The sequence below is a fragment of the Eleginops maclovinus genome, chromosome 2 (assembly GCF_036324505.1).
Source record: "Eleginops maclovinus isolate JMC-PN-2008 ecotype Puerto Natales chromosome 2, JC_Emac_rtc_rv5, whole genome shotgun sequence".
NCBI classification, from domain to species: domain Eukaryota; kingdom Metazoa; phylum Chordata; class Actinopteri; order Perciformes; family Eleginopidae; genus Eleginops; species Eleginops maclovinus.
The window spans coordinates 9,789,557-9,806,640 of NC_086350.1; positions in this window are offsets into that span (position 1 = coordinate 9,789,557).

The window sequence follows — 17,084 nt, forward strand, 5'->3', positions numbered from 1 at the left end:
GATGGACAATTAGAGCCCATCAACGCAAACAACTTTGAGCCATGCAATCTAAGAAATTGCCCACTTCTTAATATTAAATTAATTATAATCCATTAGGCCTATGATGCTCATTAAGGTATTTGGCTTCGTGGGCTATCACAATTTGGTTAGACGACTTTGCGCCAGCAATTTGCTGTTTCTTGGCATATACAAATACCCGAATTAAAGTCATAAGGAAATAAGAGATCTTTATGCCCGTCAAAAGGTACATTGGGCAAATCATCCCAAGTACAATACATTTCGAGGTTCATAGATGTGGAAAATATATCATGATAATTCTGACAGTATCGATGCCTTATTATTAGTTTAGTTATATATTTTTTCTGAATAACGCATTGTTAAGTACAGTTCATGATTAATCGCATATAAACAATTAAATACCATGTTAGTTATTATTACCAGTAATGTTTTTATTATTTTAAATTGCCTGACTTATATTTTAAATGGATTCAACGAAATATTTCTTAACTGTGTTTGATGCGGCTCTCAGGCCTAAATGTAGTTTAATTGAGTACCCACGCGGACATTTCACTCCGCCCTCGCTCTCTCGCTCTCTGTCTCTCTCCCTCCCTTTCTTATCTTCCGGTATAATTAACTCATTAATAATGACTCGAGACATAACTCGTGTTTTGTTGCAGTTACACAACATTTAATCGGCCATATATTCAATCCAACTTCAGCCAGAATTCTTAAAAATATAAAATAAAATATTACAAACTATGACAAGTTGTTTTTTAAGATGCGTTATTTTGTTTCACTTTCCCAAAAGCAAAAGTCTTTAAGGATATTTTTCAGTTCCCTTCAGGTCACATTTTAAAATTAAATTCCTTAGTTAGAAAAAAAAAAAAAGTACAATGAAATGCATAATCAATTTACTGGTTTGGGCCTATAGTGCAATGATGGTGAAGTCTGGTTCACCACCGCACCTCTCTCGCTGTGCAGGTATTCATTAACCAGACTTTCAGATATTATTCAGTGGTTTATTATTAAGTGTCTGAGAGCTTTTTTCCATTATAACGTAATGAGTCTTACTTTGGCTGAGATAAAGGCCTATTTATTTTAAATGTCCTTTTAATATGAAGAGCAGTTTTCATTTATTCTTGGTGTTTTTGCAATTAGTGCTGCTGTTATTTTCAGTCTAAATTTGTTTTTTTCTTTGGCTTTATTATCTTCACATCAGTATCATTATTATTTTGTGGTAAAATCCATAGACATGTCTCTCTCTCTTTGTTGTACAAGGCAAATTAAAAAGCAAATTAATGTTGCCTTTGACTTAATCTCTCTCTTAACACACCTTTGACTTAATCTCTCTCTGTGTTATTTGATTTAATCTGATTTATATTTCACCATTATAAAAACTTTCGCTTTCCGAATTTCATCAAACATTTGGTAAAGAAATTAGGTTTATTTAATCTTAATTTAGCTAACTTTAGTGCACAGGCTAATTCAGTAGACACATATTTAGCCCAAGCATTTATGAGAACATTTGCCTTCAAATGTTAAAAATAGTAGGATAAATGGAAGATGTATATGAAGTTGCAATTTTTAAAACTTTTTTTTCCTCTTCAAAAGTGAACAATCCTGCAAGAAACGCATTTTAGAATAAAGTATCATGGTAAAGAAAAAGTTGATGGTTGTCACACAGCTTAACAATCAAGAGTGACAGACTTCTGCTCTGAGTGCAGCATATACATGCTGGCCTCCCTTAATATAAAACACTCCACTGCTACAGGCTAAAGTCTGAGCTGTCACAGATATACATCACTCATGCGTGGCATTTTCTCTAAAAGGTTTCCCGTTAATGACGGCTTGTCTATTTAACTTCCAGCAGGATCTGTGTCCAGGTATTGAGAGGACGGGCAGCTCAGAGCCTCCGGGGTTTATGTTGGCACCGGCCTCCGTGTATATCAGCAACAGGGACCCTGAACCTCCTCCGGCTATCGGTTTCTCCTATAAGAGGCGTGGCGGTGCGGGTAATGGGCTGGAGAAAGTGCTTTAGGTTAGACTTTGTGTCTCAGCCATGCCTTGTTCAGTTCGTCCGTGGGAAAGACTAGGCAATGGGGATGGGAAACACGTAACCTATATGGGAACTTTCTGTGTTCGGACAAGTGGCATTTTTGTCAAAACAGTAGTGGTGGAAGATGTACTCAGATCTTTTAAGTAAAAATACTAATACTACAGTGTGGAAATACTCTGTTACAAGTGAAGTGTTGCATTCAAAATGTAACTTGGATAACAGTTCTAAAGTATCAGTAAAAAAAAGTAAAGGTTAATGGCTTTTGAATTTTAATTATGTTTGCATGCTGTTCCGGCTGCTTAAGGATGAGATAACTTTAACTACTGAATATACTGCTGCAGGGGAAGCTTAACTTGTATTTTATATATCATAATTGAGTTGTAGAGTTGATTTTATTAAATAATAAAAATCTGCAAAGAAACTGTCGTAAAAAAAATGAAGTTGAGTCAAAATGCACTATTTTCCCCTCAGATGTACTGTAGTTTAGTACTTTAGTAAATGTACTATCTTGTTTTTGTGCCACTGAAAAACAACACATGGAAACGAACTATGACGATCAACGTCTTTATCCGTGTAAGATTTCAATTAAATGGTCATGTCATTCAGCAGGAACACATCCCAGCTGTAATAGCAGCTAATTGAAACTTGAGTTGGACTTGAACCTGTTTCCTGTAATGCCAAGTTTCACTCCTAGCCGGGAATTTTATATAATTACAGGAATGTTGGGAATTCATAAAGCAGTTGCGCCTCCAGCTGCAGATTAGATCTCCCTTGCTGTCATTTGTCCCAAAGTCTATTTTGGGGTGTCATTACTCTGAGTCCCCTAGATGCTTGGCTGCAGTTATTCCTGCTGTGGCTTCTCTCTCTCTCCGTCTCCTGTCTCCTTATGTTAAAAAATATTTTACGATTTTTCAAGTCCATACATTGAATCAGTTTCTGACGCTGTATTTGTGGGTGTTGTTTTAAGTAACACTGAGATAAAGAAATATGATCCAGGAGGGACATATTCTTTAGCTATGCATCCGTGGGTTTAAAGGCTTATTAAAGGCTGAAAAACTGCAAAGTGGTTTAGTGAGACAGGCTTCTACAACTCTGGGTAGTGAATTCTTTTATATTTTGTTGCGAGGTAAATTAAATATGTGCCCACCAGCAATATGCTCTTCCATGTACTGTACTTCTAATCTACACAGTATTTCAAGTATCCAAATGAGGTCCACATTGAAAAATAACAAAACTATAATAATATAATACTGTGAAAAGATGCATACTGCAAAAGTACTTTTACTTTGATACTTGAAGTACATTTACCTGATGATACTTCTGTACTTTATAGTAATAGGTCATTGTTCACAATACGTTATTTTACTGTTAGTACTTTAAGTATATTTTGATTCTACTTTTGTAAGATTTGGAAATCTGGACGTTTACTTGTAATGGAGTATTTATGGTCCATAGTATTTGTACTTTTACTCTGTACTTCTTCGAAAACTATTCTTTTGCAAATAAACTCTTTACAACTTGTGTAAAGATAAGGATCAAGAAAAAACTGATTGGAGCTTTAGATTTGTTGTGCTTTTTATGTCAGTAACTTAACACGTAAAGACAGACAACAGTTCGATTTCGGATGCAAATAGGATGAAATTACAGCTCTGGTTTCCTTCGTCAAACTGTTGGTCGTTACCATGGCAACAGAACACTGTGTCTTGGTGATGTTGCCACAATATTTTCTGCATGTGGTATAAATACACAACCCCTTCAAACCAGATACATTTTTCATAAACATGGCTCTACTCTCCTTCATTGCCACATTGCTGCTTTGAAATTGAAATGCAGAGATCTCCCTTGCTTTATTTTACCTGTGGACATCAGATGGCGTTCCCCACCAAAATGAATACAGAAAGATTATCATAGGAAGAGGATCTTTGTATCTCTGATGTGTGTGTGTTAGTGTGTATGTGTGTGTTAGTGTGAGAAAGAGACACCAGATTTTTATGTGTAGCCTTAAATTGGTTTCACATGAGCCGGGCACACACTGCATCAGCAGATTCTCTGATCGAATTAAGCAGAGATGAGGGGAGAGAAAAAAGAGGCAGCGGTTGTACTGATGTATAATTCAATAAACAGGACCAAGCAGGGGCAGACAGAGGGGATGGCTGTGCTGCCTTCATCTCTCGTCTCTATATCTGGTTTAGCCATGCACTGTTAACCCATGAGCCGGAGACACACAGGAGCACACCTCCATCCATCATCACTGCCACCGCCGACACACTCTACACATACAAGTTAATATAAATACACAGGAGCAAAGATGTGGAGAGTATAGTATACCTTGTTTTACTCTTTTATTCCAAAGCAAACTATATGTACTGTATATCTTTTTTGTAATATCTATTATACTAGAGTTGAACCAATTAGTCAATTCATGGAATGATGATGATGGAAATTTGTTTTCAATAATCAATTAGTATTTTAGTAATCCTTTCAATCAACAAACTCCAAATTCTCTCCAGCTCCAGCTTCTATTTTTTTCTAAATGTCTGCTTCTCTGTGCCTTATCCTCAAAGTTTTCTTTAAATCAGACATTACAAGCTTAACTTCACATTGCTTTTTGGGGATTTTAATGGCCAATTCTTCAGATTTTCAACTACTAAAACATCTATTTGAAAAGAATCAAATCTAAAGATATGTGGTTTATCGTCTTAAAGTATTCACTTTGTAAGTTAATAACTGTTGAGATTTGTGTTGCAGAAAGATTTAGAGTTAAGGATGTGATTATTGATAATTAATATTTCAAGTTAAAATGATTAGTGAATTACATGATTAGTCAAGTGACAGAAAATGCCTTATATTCACCAGTTACATCACCCTGGACTCTGGCACTCTCCGGACTCTTTATTTCTGACAAATCACTGCCAAAATCCATAAACAAATCTTAAATTAGTTGATAAATACAAAGATAATAATAAATAGAAGTCCTGGATTATAATCAGGATTATAAACATTTTTCAACTCACTGGAAGTTATTTATAGCTGTATTGATTTGTTGATTGAATTAATCAATAACTGTTGCATAATTGATCATTTCAGTTGTTTTTCAAAAGGTTAAACATTCATTCCTTTAAGATGTCTTTTTTTAACAAAACAAGCAATTTTAAGATGTTACTTTTGAGACTGCAAAGTTAAATTCAAATAAGTTATTGAATTTTTAGTTCTGAAAAAAAATCTGCTCAATAATGGATAATGAAAAGTAATTTCTTCCATTCCGACTATTATTACTACTATAGCAACGTTTTGATTCACTGTCCTTCTGACTGAAATATAATATTAATCTACATGCATTGTACCAAATATAATAAATGAAAGATTTAGATTTAAAAGTAAATCAAATCAAGGCTTATATCACCTCGAAATACCACTTAATTAATACATATTTCAAAGGGATTGTGCAGAAAAATAGATCAAACGTTTTCCATGTGGAAGCATGAATGTGGAATATATTTATCGCTCTGCAGTGTTAACATATTCATGGAGGTGCCTCGCTTTAATAAAGAAAAATTGAAGCAGCACTCACGATTGTTCAAACATGGGACATATGGAAGACTTCAGAGGATGAGGCTGAACACTTGTGGACACATGCTGCAAATATCACGAACTCACACACACACACATAAACACACGCATACACCCACACACACACACACACACACCCAATGGTAATGTATTCAAAAAGAAGAAACATCTCTGCGGCGGTGTTAAATGTCTTTTATATTGACCTTTAGTTGATGACAGATAGAAGACCTGAGCTTTTGGACGATATGTCACGGCAAACGAACACAGGAGTTAATGAAGATAATGAGTCTCCTTGTGCAAATTGATTGCAGACATAAAAGTGTTCCATGTGTTTCAAGAATATCCTGCAGTTTTGCTTTTTATCTTTCATATCATTGTAAAAGGCCATATGTGCTGTGTGGCTAAATCATCTTAAAAAACAACGAAGAATCACAATCCACACTTTTACAACTTTACTCTGTTGCAGTCTAACATCTTTGTCATAGTGCTGTTAATATATCTGATTAGTTAGTCAAATATGACTGTAAACCATTTGTAGATCAAATCAATGTGGTCTCTCGCTGCAGCAGTGCATCTTCTGAGTGTTTTTATACAAAGACACGCAGTCAAAGCAAGCTTAATGCAAGTCAAATGCTCTTAGTCCAAAAATAGCACTTGTTGCATTTCCATGTACTAATGTGTATTGTTTACTTGATTCACCTCTTGAACATGCTGACATTTTAAAATGTTGTTTTCAACAAGTCCAAATAACCTAGCCGGCTGATTCCCCTACGAATTTACAGATCATAATTAAATAAGATCCAGACATGGAAGTCCTCCGTGAGATATCTAGGCCTAACAAGAGTATTTATCTGGTGTTCATGTCCATACAGTATTTCTGCAGGGAAAATGGCTGTGATCATTTGATTAGAGGTAACACGACTTGCATTGTGTTATTGCCCAATTACATTTGACTTGGGTTTCTGAAAGCTTGGACCCAAACAAATACACAGGGAATAACTATCCACCATGAACTCTAATCTTTCCTACTCCCAATATATCAGTCATGTATGCTTGAGTGTTTAGAGTTTGAATGATGACATTTTATTTATAGCATGGGAATCTATGCATATCAGCTGTCACTTCAAGACCATGCAAGGTAATAGCCAAAAATATGCCACAGTTATTTTTCTACACAGGTCTCATTTATCTTCCCGTTTGATACAGTTTAAGCCAGTGTTTGGATTGTAACAGAACACCATGTGTGTGCTGACCCAGCCTGATCTTCCCACAGCAGTGTCTGGACCAGGAGAGGCGATGTGCGCAGAGACGCAGCTACAAAACAAAACAAACGGGTCCGAGGGAACATGTCTGTGGATCGAGGGGTTCAGCGCAGCCACACAGGGCTCAAGGAGGACTCCTATCTAGATGGGGAAAGAGCCACATTCCCCTGAAATGAGCTTCTCTGGGATGAAAGCCTTGTGTGAGCTCCCCAGATGACCCACGACCCCGTCTGTATTTGTGCAGGGGGGAGCCCTGATCCTGGTTTCTCTGCCTCCCTGCCGGGATCCTGGGGAGTCGGGCCGGGGTGGCCTGACAAGCCCACCATTCTGCCTTCGGGTGTTTTGGTTTTGGGGTAAAGAGAGACCTTCAGATGAGCCGGCACTGTCACAGCAGTAACCTTTCACCCCAGGAGATTCAGAGGTGGGCCATAGGAGGCCGATTACTGGAGCGCGGTGCTATCCTGTGTCAGAGTTTGCAACACACTAATATTTCACCAAATCTTGATATCTGTTGTCAGTGTTTTGCTTCAAAACACGCAAGATATTTTAACATTGGCTGAAAATCATACGTGTCTGAGGTCAAATCACAGTCATGTGTTTTGAGCATATTGCACTGGCAGCATGGTGTCCAGATTCTTCTAGCCAGTAGCTGAGAAGACATTGCATGTCTCAGCAAACTTGAGGTCAGCTCTTGAAAATCAAATCTGTGCAAGGAGGCGATGAGAGGACCTGTCATCAGAAACCTGTTTGCTCCTTTAATGTCTGCCAGCGACGGTCGGCTGACATCATCGCACCCAGCAGTGTCTGATAAAACGCTTTAACGATGAGAGGTGCAGAAATGCAGCTTCACAGGTAAGATTAAAAAACAAAAATCACTTTTACTACCAAACCTGATGCTGATACATTTGTAAAGTAGAGATGCTCAAAGTTCAACAGTCAATGTGCAGATTCAGGCCTGAGCGCAATATACAAAGGGACAACGATGGCTAACCTCTGCCCTCCCCCTTAGGCTTTGCAGGATGTCGGTCAGCCCCAAACACACCCAATTACAAACAAACACAGATGCCCCAAATTCCACTTTCACTTGAAACAGTTGGTTGACCCCCCTTTACCCTCTGTTCAGGTTACCTCTACCCACTCTCACCCTCAGGCCAATGTTAATCCAATAGAGAGCTCACTTTAAAGGAGGTTGAACAGGAGGACGCTGTGGGTGACTGGGTGACTAACCCAGCTTCCCCTTCCACCCCCACGAGACTGCATGTGTTCAAGGGCCATCGTGACTCAATCGTTATCGTTACTGTGACCCTCCCCAGGTTACTATACTTCCATCCAGCTCTGCATTACGACAGTTTCCCCTTCGTAATCAGTTTCTATTGTCTGATGTGAAAGTTAGATGTACATTTCATTGTTTACCAAAACCGCTAATATACATATTTCAGTTATTGTGGTTGAAATACCCACGTTGGACTAAAACAAGAATGCACACTAGGTGATCTGGTGCAGTGAAGCAAATGCAGATTGTATGATTTCAGGAGTCTACAGCCACGCTCTGTGAGGCTGCACTGTACTGTGGTGCTTTGAGCTAAATGCTAAGGGTTCAAACAATTGAAAGATTCATGTATAGTGTTCACCTTGTTCACATCTAAGCTTAGCATGTTTGCGTTTATAAATAAGAACTAAATAGCAACTACATCTCAATCAGATGTGTCATCATGCATTGTATTTGGTTGTAAATCAAGTGCACAACTTACAAAGTAATTGATTCATCCTCTGGGGAACATGAGAGTTTGTACAAATTGTCATGCCAATCCTTTAGTTTTTTTCTATATTTTCGCCCGTAGCATGGTAAAGCAGCAGATGTCGTTCAAATTTCTCAAGGAAACCAGATCACTTGGTGTGCTTCTGCAGTGTGATCTGCCCTTATGTATTTCTAGTAAAGTGGAGCTGAAGCTTCGAGGTCACCAGACCCTTCTTTGTTCAAAGTTTTTTTTTCCTTCCCTTTTTCATCTCTGGAAAAAGACCCATCCCTGACTAATACCATTTTTATTATATCTCTTTGTCTCGTCTGTCACTTCATCGCAAGCTCCGGATATGACTTTGCTGCGAGACCATAAAAAATCCTGACCAAGTTACATTCCTGCCAATGCTTTTTGGTTGGCCATGCAGCTGAGCAAGAAGCCCCCCAACTCCAGTACCCATTTTACAGGCTACATTGGCCCAATAGACACATTAAAATAAATAAAAGTTTCTCTTTGTAGGAAAATTGTTAAATGTTTCACTTCTTCGCTATTTATCGTATTTACCTGACATGATCACAAATAATAGCATTTACTGTCATTTCTGTAATCTTAACACTTGTGTGAATAGTACTCCATCTTAACCTGAGATTTATGAAGATGGATCACATGGTTTCTGTGCATCTTGGACTCCCAGGTACTCAGTGACCCAACGGACAAGGTTGGCTTCCGAGAGACAAACAAAGCTGCACTCATCCTCATAATTGTCAGGAATGTCCTCATTGAGACAAGAAAGAGGCTCATTCACATGGCGCTATAATCAGAGTCATGCTCCCCGCACTAAATTTCAGAGAACACTTGTTGAACAACTGCCTTGTCCTCTTTTTAGATGGCTGCGTGTCCTCCTCACCCCTGCAGTACCATGCAGGACAATGTTATCTCACAGCCTCGCCCATATCTCCATCTCGGTTATGCCATATCCGTTCACTGCCTCTTTCAACATCGTCCAACCTTCTGCTCCTGTGTTGCTTTGGTAATTCTATTTGTTCATGTTTTCATTGTGTAGGAAAAAAAACATTCAAGGAGAAATTACTGATCTCCCAAATAAGTTAATTGGGTTTTTGTCAGGGGGTGAACCCAAGGTTATAATTCGAAAGCTAAAGAAATACAACTGCAAATCAGGGTAGTTTGTAAACGGGCTCTTTGGCTGCTTAATGCATCGGTTAGTGTTCAGTCGGTTTATCAGAGCAATGCTGTAGCTGACAACTACATTGATGAGAGCAATGAGGGTGAACATAAACATTGAAGCTGTTGGCTGTAAAAACGAAACAATGCTGAAAGACACATAAATCCATAGAAGTGTTGAGGGGGACTGCAAAGTCTGTCTTCATCACTACAAATGACTCTTTCCACATCATTGATGAAATGTTTAATTGGATAAAATTATGAAATGGTGAGGTGATGGCATGGGTGTAAACTGCAACTTGACTGGCTGGCGGAGGTGACAACCACAAGGGAGTAGTTGTAGTTCTTTTCATTATCAGTATGTACACAAAGTCTGATGGTAGATACTGAGAGTCAACCTTAAGGGCAATAATGGAGATACACACACAAACAGACAGACAGACACACACACACACACACACACACACACACACACACACACACACACACACACACACACACACACACACACACACTGCCTCTGTGATGCTGACTTATTTTTTATTTGTGGGTTCAGATGTGATCTCAGTCAGCTGCAATAGTGATTTTTGTGTCCAAGAGAATGCAAAAATAATAGTGACAGCTTTACAACATAGAACTTGAGATTAGGGCCTCTGCTCTCCTTATTGTGCTGCAGGGTATTACTGTAAAACTACGAGCCCACTTGGCACAAACTAAGAGGTCTATCTTTAACAATATGACAGTTGGCTGGTGGGCTGACCAAGCATTGAAGACACATGTTGGATAATACACTTGTCTACACACACATTGGCCAAGATTGCTTTAACAAGTCAGCTCTTCAAATGGTAGAGCATTTTCTGACATTTCTACAATCCTGGATTTGCGACTACCTCTTTCTTCTCTTTATTATAACTCGTCTTGACTTTTCTAATCCCACTCAGGGCTTGTGTCCCTTTTGGTTTAGTAATGAGCCATATTTCACAGACTTCAACTCATCTGGGGACTTTGATTTATTCTGAGAATTAGCAGACTTTAAGTAATTTATGGAACTATTTCACTACATCACTGTAAAGCTATGGAATGGGCCATTTTCATTTTCTTTATTATAATGCCAGCCATTTCCTGCCAAATGCGCGTGAGCTGTGGCAGATTGACAGTAAACAGCTGTGTGAATGTGGGACTAATGGGTCCACATGCAGGGGTAATATTTCAAGCTTGGGTGCGTTGTGTCACAATTCATAAAAATGTTAAAATCCTGTGTTACTGATGTTTCTGAAACTTTCTTCTCTCAGTTGTTGAAAGCAGTCAAGTCAGCATGCTTGATATGATGGCTTTAGACTGGAGATTGGCCCATAACTTGATGTATCTCAGCAAAGGACTTTGTGGAAATTGTGCTAAAAAAATAACAATAATTGTGATGTTTTTGTCTTGTTGATCCCAGTCTAAAGATAGTGACTCAAATGGCGACACAAGACATGGCCAGCCCGAGCAGTAAACCTGTAAACTGTGTAGTTCCTGAAATTGTTGCCCTGGACAATTAGAGTGGAGGGGTCCACACAGGGGGGCTGGCAAGAAGCTGATCATGCCGCGTGATTTAGCCTGAAAGGTAGCAGCAGTGATGGAGGGTCTTGGACAAAGGATCCACTCACCAGTGCTCTTTTGCTTTACGCCTCAAACTCACGCGCATTGCCCTTCGATTGCTTATTGAATTACATCTAATCATTCAATTAAAGTCACATGGAGGAGCAGCATACGTTGTCTCAACTGAGCCACTGGACGCTGCATAACGGGCTCTGTGTTGTTGTTCGTGGGAAGTCTCAAAACAAGAATCCTGAAATGTTAGCTGTGTGACAAACGTCTCTATCTCTGGCTGCAGTCGGTTTTGTTTGACAACGTCTTGGAAAAGAACCACCTTGAAACTAGATCAAACTGAATTTTTCTGTAAATACGTTCATTAATGCATAACATGAAGTCCCCTGATAAGATGGTTTCTTAAACTTATACAACATTGGCCCAAAACGTATTTAATTGTCTATAGTTCAAAATGTAATCTGTATTAATGTATAATTATATCAAATATGCAATTATTGACCAATATTTATAAGATGATATGATTGCCCTGAGAAAGTAATCATCAACATTTAAGTGGTTTAAAAATATAATATGCTTCTTTAATAATGTTGATTTTGAATAAACAGCATTAATGTATACTACGTAGAGTCAGCTGTACACAGCAAAATTGTAAGTGTTAATTTACCTCCTCAATAGTGGTAATTATTTAACACTGACTGTGTTGTTTATTAACCATTTTTAACTCTAAATAGTCTTATTGCTTTACACTGGGAGTGTTGATTTATATAATTTAAAAAGTTGTTCAATTACACAGGAAAGTGTATTTTTAAGCACTAAAATGTGTTATTCCCCTGCAGTGAGGGTTAATTTTGAACCTTCAGTGTTTTATATCTGAAATTGTATTATTTTACAATATTAATCTATGCACTGTACACAAATCATTTTTACTGTAAGAGAAACACAATCTCTACAGGTTAAATCTATTAGCTCTATTTACATTTTTTGACTTCCACAAGACTTAAGAAATATAATAAATCTTTACAAACTCTCAATGTTGTCCTTTTTATTGAACACTGAAAAAGTTAAAGTATCTGAACTTAACTGCCGTCGTAAACATGTTACAAATAATCTATCTCTCCGCTCTCCTCTGAATCTTCTCTCTATCCAGCACAGCATAATGCACATTGAAACATTTCCTTTTTTTCAGAAGGAACACAACTTCAGGACAAGTGACTAACAGAGAGGACTAATTTATGTTCACAACTACGCAGTATATGCACATTTAAAAAGAAAACAATGGCAAAACATATTCGCCCTCATCTCCACCATAAGCACATTGTAAGTCAAAAGGTTTATATATTACAAGTCTTTCTGCTTTGATAACATCTTTTTCATCACTTTCAAATACTTTATAGGCATGAAAATGTTCATTAAAATGGTCGACCACAAGCTCTTTCACAAGGAAGTAGATAGCACTAACATCTAAAAGGACCTTGTTTATTTTGCAAAAAACAGGCATTCCATCGTCATACCTCAGTGCAAATGACTAAACCCATCCTGTACTCTGTCCCTCTGAGTGTAACCCGGTTAGTAGAGAAAACTCTTCCTAGGACAGGTTGAACACGTAGTGTGATTTTAACAGTTCATCAAAAGCACCTAATGAGCTTGCGGCTTGGCATGGGATGAGCTGTTTGTCAATGACAATGTAGAAGGTGTCAATCTGGTTCCGGGTTCGGCCAGCAGCAAGGATGTATGGTTGTGGACCCTTTCTTCCTCGCAGTTGTTCCTCAATGCTGCAGCATGACTAAAAAACAGAAAACATGAACACTGCCAAGTAAAAGTTTGGATAAATAGTTAATATGTTCAGATTAAATTTGGGCTCCCTTTTTTTTTTGCTGGGGGAAGACAATATGAAACATGCATACCTTGTGGAAGTGCACCATTTTATCCACTGTATCACTGGGACTGATCTTGGTCTTCTTCCGTCCAGCAGTGGTTGGCAGGAGATAGAGAAGCAGCAGCAGAGAAGTCATGTCACTGTCCCAGCCTATCAGGTGGAGAAATCATACAAGAAAAAAGTCAGAGTACCTGAAATGCACAAAGTAAAGAGCACAAGCTATTTTGAATACAACCAAGCCTGGATATAGCTTACTGGTGTCATCATTCTCTGCAAGTGTCTCAGCAGCGTTCAGAAGTCGACAAAGCTCTGTTGACAGAGTCAGGTGTTTGGCTTCTTTGATAATCTTGAAAGCAGTGTCCCATTTCTCAAGCATCTTGCAGGCTGTTTCAGCACCAAACAGCAACAGGAAGTCTTGAGTTAGCTGTTGATTATACACATATGCAAATCTATTAAGCATGTTTTACTGCTTATAACCAAATTCAATATTAGAGTTTAAAGACTGGACTTTAAATTAGTAAAATGAAAAATTCACCAGTCCTTTGACATCTAAAACACGTGGAACCATTTTAAAGACATCTGCCTTTCTCTGAGGGTCATGCACTAGGTCCTGGCAATGTTGTAAGGTTACCTTCATCTTCTCGAACACACTTGCTTCATCAGAAGAACAAGAAAGGATATCGCCTCCCTGCAAATGCATCTCCATCAAGCTGATGAGGCACTGTGGGTGCTGATCTTGGGCGGTTTGGTCCTTGTGCTTGAGGCACTGCGGCTGACACAACCTGTTGGCATACTGTAAGGCATAAATCGGGATTGGCCTCCATAAGTTCAAGAAGGATGACTTCTTCCACTAGTGTCTGTGTTTCAAAGTTTTGAAGATCTGCAAAGCATTCTAAACACTGCACCTTTAAGCAAAACAACTAAGAGAGCAAGTAAACTCAGATGAGGGAATTTGGAGCAGTTTCCGAATTAGAAAGCATATTTTGGAAGTCAAAATAAACTATCCAAATCTATTAAGATAGTATGTATTTGGATACCATATTAATAGATTTGGATATACTAAATAATAATACCACATGAATCCTTTTGCTTCCACAAAGCTGTACATGTTGATAACTACTCACATTCATTGATAAATTCCAAATAGGTGAATATCGGATTTAATCTGATTCACTTTTTGGTACTATGGTATTTAACTTTCAGCAACATGACTTTTTTGAGCATTTTTTGGGCCAAGTTATGATGTTTTGAAAAAAGGGGGAAAAAACCCAAAATAAATTAGGATTTGGTTTTTCTCATTTTTGAAAAAAAAATCTAAATTTGAAAAAGTGGATATTATCACTTAATATGACAGAATATATGTTACCTATCCCATGCAGCAATCCCCAGCTTTTTTTGAGCAATTTTTGGCCAAGTTATGATGTTTTGAAAAAAGGGGAAAAAAACCCAAAATAAAATAGGATTTGGTTTTTCTCATTTTTGAAAAAAAATCCAAATTTGAAAAAGTGGATATTATGACGTAATATGACAGAATATTATGTTACCTATCCAATGCCGCCATCCCCAGCTTTTTTGGGCAATTATTGGCCAAGTTATGATGTTTTGAAAAAAGGGGTAAAAAAACAAAAAAAAAATAGGATTTGGTTTTTGTCATTTTTGAAAAAAAATCGAAATTTTGAAAATGTGGATATTATCACCTAATATGACAGAGAATTATGTTACCTATCCAATGCCGCCATCCCCAGCTTTTTTGGGCAATTATTGGCCAAGTTATGATGTTTTGAAAAAAGGGGTAAAAAAACCAAAAAAAAATAGGATTTGGTTTTTGTCATTTTTGAAAAAAAATCGAAATTTTGAAAATGTGGATATTATCACCTAATATGACAGAGAATTATGTTACCTATCCAATGCCGCCATCCCCAGCTTTTTTGGGCAATTATTGGCCAAGTTATGATGTTTTGAAAAAAGGGGTAAAAAAAACCAAAAAAAAATAGGATTTGGTTTTTGTCATTTTTGAAAAAAAATCGAAATTTTGAAAATGTGGATATTATCACCTAATATGACAGAGAATTATGTTACCTATCCAATGCCGCCATCCCCAGCTTTTTTGGGCAATTATTGGCCAAGTTATGATGTTTTGAAAAAAGGGGTAAAAAAACCAAAAAAAAATAGGATTTGGTTTTTGTCATTTTTGAAAAAAAATCCAAATTTTGAAAATGTGGATATTATCACCTAATATGACAGAGAATTATGTTACCTATCCAATGCCGCCATCCCCAGCTTTTTTGGGCAATTATTGGCCAAGTTATGATGTTTTGAAAAAAGGGGTAAAAAAACCAAAAAAAAATAGGATTTGGTTTTTGTCATTTTTGAAAAAAAATCGAAATTTTGAAAATGTGGATATTATCACCTAATATGACAGAGAATTATGTTACCTATCCAATGCCGCCATCCCCAGCTTTTTTGGGCAATTATTGGCCAAGTTATGATGTTTTGAAAAAAGGGGTAAAAAAACCAAAAAAAAATAGGATTTGGTTTTTGTCATTTTTGAAAAAAAATCGAAATTTTGAAAATGTGGATATTATCACCTAATATGACAGAGAATTATGTTACCTATCCAATGCCGCCATCCCCAGCTTTTTTGGGCAATTATTGGCCAAGTTATGATGTTTTGAAAAAAGGGGTAAAAAAACCAAAAAAAAAATAGGATTTGGTTTTTGTCATTTTTGAAAAAAAATCCAAATTTTGAAAATGTGGATATTATCACCTAATATGACAGAGAATTATGTTACCTATCCAATGCCGCCATCCCCAGCTTTTTTGGGCAATTATTGGCCAAGTTATGATGTTTTGAAAAAAGGGGTAAAAAAACAAAAAAAAAATAGGATTTGGTTTTTGTCATTTTTGAAAAAAAATCGAAATTTTGAAAATGTGGATATTATCACCTAATATGACAGAGAATTATGTTACCTATCCAATGCCGCCATCCCCAGCTTTTTTGGGCAATTATTGGCCAAGTTATGATGTTTTGAAAAAAGGGGTAAAAAAAACAAAAAAAAAATAGGATTTGGTTTTTGTCATTTTTGAAAAAAAATCCAAATTTTGAAAATGTGGATATTATCACCTAATATGACAGAGAATTATGTTACCTATCCAATGCCGCAATCCCCAGCTTTTTTGGGCAATTATTGGCCAAGTTATGATGTTTTGAAAAAAGGGGTAAAAAAACAAAAAAAAAATAGGATTTGGTTTTTGTCATTTTTGAAAAAAAATCGAAATTTTGAAAAGGTTTCAAGGTTTCAAGGTTTCAAGGTTTCAAGGTTTTATTTGTCATATGCACAGCAGATACAGCGTATATGTTGGCAATGAAAATCTTATGTCGCGTGCTCCTCCAACAACTCCACATACATGGTGCAAATAACATAAATAAAATAGTGCAAAAAGAGAGAAGAATATTTACAGTAACAACAATAAAGATTTGAGGATGTGAAATATATACATATTTGGAATACATTGAAAGTATTTAAACACTTTACACTGTTGAATGAGGAGGTATGGACAGATGCATATATTATGTATAGCAGATGTATATGGCAGATATGTACAATATATAGATATGTGTACTATAAACAGATATGTATGGCAGATGTGTATAATATACAGTATATAACAGTGGGGCAAAAAAGTATTTAGTCAGCCACCAATTGTGCAAGTTCTCCCATTTAAAAAGATGAGAGAGGCCTGTAATTTTTATCATAGGTATACCTCAACTATGAGAGACAGAATGAGAAAAAAAAATCCAGAAA